Below are 6,000 nucleotides of genomic sequence, written 5' to 3'. Positions count from 1 at the left end.
ACCCAACGCACCCCCCCCCCCCCCCCCCCCCCCCCCCTTGGTGACGCCCATGGAGTACAGGATGAAGAAAGCTTCTTTTTGACTCGCGGGATAGGCTACAATCTTTTCTCACGCAGAGGTTCTGAATTATCGGGTCGTGCTCAGTCAACACTTAGTGAGCTGAACACCATATCAAGTATACGTGTGCAATGATTGTGTGTAATGATATGGGAAAACGCATGGGAGAAATCAAAATACATGTTTATGTATTTTACGTGGAATCAGTTCCCGTCTGTTGTCTTCATCAATCTTGCAATGTTGTTGTTTATTTTTTCCCTCTCCATCACGAGTATAATAATTATATGGAACGTGTTGATCATTTCACGTGAAGTTGTTGTGATGTCGGAAAATGGAAGGCTGTATTGCAGGTGACCTTCGATTTGTTTTTCACATTTAATATATTGACATGTTTAACAAACTGTTACTCACCAAGATGGCTCTTGAAATGTTTTCAAAAAATTCTCCTTGATTTCACACGAGCGGATGATTATCAGTTGTCTTTCTGCTATCATCGTGTGTGAAACAAAGTATCGTCTCTCTTCAAAAGATAGCTCGCCAATTAATCTGCACTTACTGTTGGTGCTCTAAGACAATTATTCTAACCCACCTCCAGCCTACACATGCGTAGGCGTTGTGATGTAGAGTGGGATCTGAACATCTCTCATGAAGCGAGACTTCTCTTTTCTTTTCTTTTCTCCACTAACGATGTGAAACAAAGTATTGTTTCTCTTCAAAAGGTAGCATGCCAATAATCTGTACTTAGGTTGGTGCTCTAAACAAGACATTCCAACCCATCTCAAGGTTAGACATCAGTAGGCATTGTGGTGTAGACATGGTAGAGCGAGACTTTTCTTTTCTTTTCCCCACTAACAAATAAGTTTAGCAGGAAACATAGAAGCATTCGCACATACTATTTACATTTCCCATCACTTGCTTCCAACATCGGAATTTTCATGTACACATTTTCCCTGGAATTTTGCCAAAAACTTTTAAACACGTACAACACATGTTCAAAAGAAACCATTTTTGGTTCATACATAATTTGATTTCAGGGGCCTGCTTATCACCGCCCATATACTCGAACAGTTTTGGCTAAAGATACAAGTGTGTTTACAAGACTGCAAACAGTAGAATGATTTGCCCCTTAACAAATCAGACTACATGTCTTCATGTCTTCAAACGTAAATTAAAGTCATTCCTCTTAAACGATTTCTCTCTTATATATATATATATATATATATATATATATATATATATATATATATATTCATAAACACCTATTGTCCTACTTTAACGGGGGGGGGGGAATCGACAAATACCTTACTCAAATCTGATTAAATTTATTGATGTTTCCTGGGAAAAAAAATATGGCGTATAAATCAATCCTATTGAGATATATCATTGGAATCGCCAGCGCAATATTTTTCCAGGGTGGGGGCGGGGGGTACCGGTTTGACAGATCTGCAAGTGTATAATATACAGTGTAATTTCTTCCCCGGGGACATGGTGACATGCACTTCACAATTCCATGTTCAATTTTCCCAAAGAGTACACCTAAACATAGGGGCGGCAGAATGTGTGTGTGTGTGTGTGTGTGTGTGTGTGTGTGTGTGTTTTCTAAACGTGTGGGGGTGGGGGCTCCGGGGCAGTAGCAAGGGTCAATGGTCGATTTTTTAATTATGCTTTATCTGTTTTCAGTATGCAGTAGACCAGATTAATTAATAGGGCCAACCAATGCTCTCTATAAACAATCATCATGTTTACCATTAATCAATGATGCCAAACATCAATATTCTGATACTTTGAGGTCATTGAACTGTCAAGGTCATCAGAGGTCAAAGGAAGAAGCCTGTCTGTGCTCTTTGGAATATATGAAGACAACCTCATTATTGTGTAAGTTCCCAAAAGCTCCTTACGACTTTCTCCAAGCCGGCGACCATATTATTTTATCCACAGAGGCGGATAGATATTGGATTGGTCATCACATTTACAGCTTGCCACTCTAACTGATTTCTCGGCTCAAACATGTTTTTTTTTTTTTTTTAATAACTTATTTACTAACAAACTTCCTTTCCCTAAAGCATTTCATTGGCTCAATCTTATATCGGGGTGTGGTGTTCACTAGAAATTAATTCTGTGTTGGTGGGGCTAAAATCCCCTCCCCTTAGCCCCACCGTCGGTACGGGACCAAGCAAAAATTTGCAAAGTGTAAAAAGCCCTTTAGAAGGATAAATCCTGGCAGGAGGGCGACCTTCCAGCTCAGAAGATCATTTATGTTTGGGGATCAGAGGGTAAAAGCACGGCATTATGTAATTTCCCGTAATTTGGTACGGGACTTTGGGAATGGAGAGGCATTGGAACTGACCACTAGCGGGGGAAAGTAGCCAATGTCTAACTCATAAATTCCTATGACCATAGGTTCTTGGGAAAGGTGGTTTTGACAACAACAAAAAAGAAGGAAAAAGCTGGAAGGAAGATAAACGGTTTCATAAACTCTAAGAAGGGGAAAATACTGAGCATATTGACGTCACAGGGTGACCAGGAAAACGAATGCAGTGTTCTGTTTTCTTTTACTCTATTATATTCTATTTTATTCTTTATTTTATGTGCTAGTAGCCATTTGGGCTACATTTGTAAAACAGATATGTTATTTTTTACATCCTCTAAAGATCACCAGAGGTCAAAGGTAGAGCCCTGTCTGTGCTCTTTGGAATATGAAGACAATTTCATTGTAAAACAGATATGCTTGTATTGTACATCTTAACCAAGTTAATCATTAACTAATGACACCACAGATCAATATTATGATATTTTTAGGTCGTTAACCTCTAAAGGTCACCAGAGGTCAGAGGTAGAAATCTGTCATTGCTCTTTGGAATGTGAAGACAATTTCATTGTAAAACAGATATGCTTGTTTTGCACATCTTAACCATGTTTATCATTAACTAATAACATCACAGATCAATATTATGGTATTTTGAGGTCATTGACCTCTAAAGGTCATCAGAGGTAAAAGGTAGAAAACTGTCAATGCCCTGTAGAATCGGAAGATTTGTAGTACAAATGCATATTTAGTGCAGCGTAACCAAGATCTTGGCCTATCATTCACAAATGCCTCTAAACATCAATATTCTAATACTTAAGGTTCATTGACCTCTGGAGGTCATCAGAGGTCAAATCAGACTTACCTCTTCATCTTAAAATGAATCTTATGGCATGTACTAACACTGGTGAAAGTTTCATGCTTTAGTCAAATTTTGCACAATTCTCATGATTTTGAGGGCTTAACTGCTCTACTATAGGCCCTAATAACATATTTCGTGTACAAACTATGTGCATATTTGTTAATGATGTTATGTGTATATTCATTTTGTGATAAAACAAATCAAATCAAATCAAAATCAAGTCAAATGACAACAGTTCGTCGACGAAATGATCATTTCGTTACCGGAATGGTAATTTCGTCGACGAAATGACTGATTTCGTAACGAAATAGGCCATGCGACACTGGCGCCCCATACAGCTCGCACCAGCCCGCAGGCTCAGGTCGCACTGTGGGCATTCGGCTTCTGCACGTATCGGCCGTATACCGCTGTCTCTACAGCTATAATCCCCTAGCGTGGTTGATCCGTATAGTGAGAATTAGGGAGATCTCAGGATGATTTTCAGACTTTTACATTTGAACAACTGTAAATTAGTTACACTGGGTACAAAGTTTCAGAATTTATACTGATTGGGTTGAGGAATAAGAATGTTTTCATAATTTATAACAAATTGCTTTGAACAGGGATGATGACATAGCAGTCTCACCACAAAAATGCATGAGTTGGGGCTCACGGATAAAAAGAAGAAGGCATGCATAGATTCTACATCGGTGAACTTATTAAGCAAGCGGTATTGTAATGGAATTACACTGTTTGTTTCTGAGATATGTGAGCCTCCTCTGTCATCAACATTGTTTAGTGTAATTTGTTTTGAGTATTAATTTCTCTGCTTAAGGACCACAGAAAATTCCACAAATCTATGCATGGAGCAGTCTATTTATGTACTGTACATGGTGTGAAATTTGGCAGGACGTTGTATCGAATCACTACCTTGCAGGATAGTCTGCACCGAAATCAAGTTGTAGGAAATGTGATTTTAATACGAGTGTAAAGGAAAGTTCCTGTAAATACATTCTTTATTCAGTATTTGTTTGTTTGATGAGTGCGTGTGTTTGTGTGTGTATGTAACAGATTCCAGATCCATTTTGACCATAACGTTCAAGAGCAATTAAAGGACGTGCTTGAAATGATTTGTTATAATGCTTGTCCCTCTATTGTCCTTTGATGAATCATTAATCGCCTCAAACAATGGGACATAATTTGGAACTTCCGAATTCGTTCGTTGCACTGTCATTTCAGTGGGATTCAGGACGTTTTTGTTTTCTTCTGTGCTTTATATTGATGTTCTTCTTTAGAGGGGCGCATATCTACAAGCGTTATCTTTTCATTGGGTCCCTCCATTATTCAAATTTTGCCTACAGTTTACTTCGCTTTTACGACAATGTATAATTATCATAAAGTCCCACAATTGATACAACTTGAAGAAAAGATATGGTAATCTTTTTTGTTGGCCCCGTTCAAGAGCACGGAAGATGTTAATTTACGATGGTTTCAGTTTAAAATAGTTAATTGAATTTTATATACAAATAAGATGTTGAATAGAATTGGATTGGTTGAAAGAAAAGAATTTTCATTTTGTAATGTGTATGTTGAGACTTAAATACATTTTTGAGTGAGTGTCAATATGTTGATAGATTGTGGGTTGAAGTGAGAGAATGGATTAATGTTAACACGGGGTTAGAAATAACATTTACGACGGAAAATAAATTATTTGGTTTTGGGGGTATTATTACACAATTCGGCATTGAATTGTATTACCATGCTTGTGAGATATGAAATTATGTTTGTAAAATAAGAAAAATAATACCTCGTTTTGATTTATGTAAAAACAGTATGAGGGAACATACATAAAGAGAAATTTATTGCAAGAAACAATCGTCATATTTTGCAAGTGTTTCAGAAAAAATGGTGTCTCTTTAGACACCTTTTTATGCCTCCGCCACGAAGTGGTGCCGGAGGCATTATGTTTTCGGGTTGTCCGTCCGTCCGTACGTCCGTACGTACGTCCGTACGTCCGTCCGTCCGCTTTCGTTTACGCGATAACTTGAGTATTGTTTACTGGAATTTTACCAAACTTGGTCCAAGTATGAAGTATGATGGGGCAATAATTTGATTAGATTTTGGGTGAAATCGGCTAAAGGTCAAAGGTCAAAGGTCAAGGTCAAATCGTGAAATTGTATCCGTTTACGCGATAACTCAAGACTGGATGGAGTAAATTTCACTAAACTTTGTTGGAGGATGATGTATGATGGGACAATTACTTGATTAGTTTTTCAGTGAAATCGGACAGAGGTCAAAGGTCAAAGATCAAGGTCAAATCCTAAAATTTATCTGTTTACGTGATAACTCAAAACTGGATGAAGCAGCTTTCACCAAACTTGGTCCAAGGATGATGTATGATGGGACAATTAGTTGATATGATTTTAGTGACATTGGCAAGAGGTTAAAGGTCAAAAGGTCAAGGTCAAATGCTACAAATGTTGCAATTTCCCCCATATCTATGCAATGCCCAAAGGTATTTTTTTGAAACTTAGTGTGGACATGTACTATTGTGTAAAGATTTTCCAGAGAGAGTTTCATGTCATAAGGTCGAAGGTCAAAAGGTCAAAGGTTAGGTGAAAATGTTGCAATATCACTTTTCTCGCAAATGGTTCAATGTATCTTTGTGGAACTTGGTACTTACGCATGTACTGACTGGCAGGGATTATCTAGGGAATTTAGGGGTCATGGGTCAATAGTCAGGGGTCAAAGGTCAAAGTCAACTCCTCAAAATTTTACTATTTCCCTCATATACTAG

Source organism: Diadema antillarum, unplaced genomic scaffold (genome assembly GCF_040938485.1).
Source record: "Diadema antillarum isolate AM-2024a unplaced genomic scaffold, OU_Dant_1.0 seq00002435_RagTag, whole genome shotgun sequence".
In the NCBI taxonomy this organism is placed as follows: Eukaryota; Metazoa; Echinodermata; class Echinoidea; order Diadematoida; family Diadematidae; genus Diadema; species Diadema antillarum.
The sequence above is the reverse complement of the archived record's forward strand: the minus strand, read 5'-3'. Positions refer to the sequence as shown.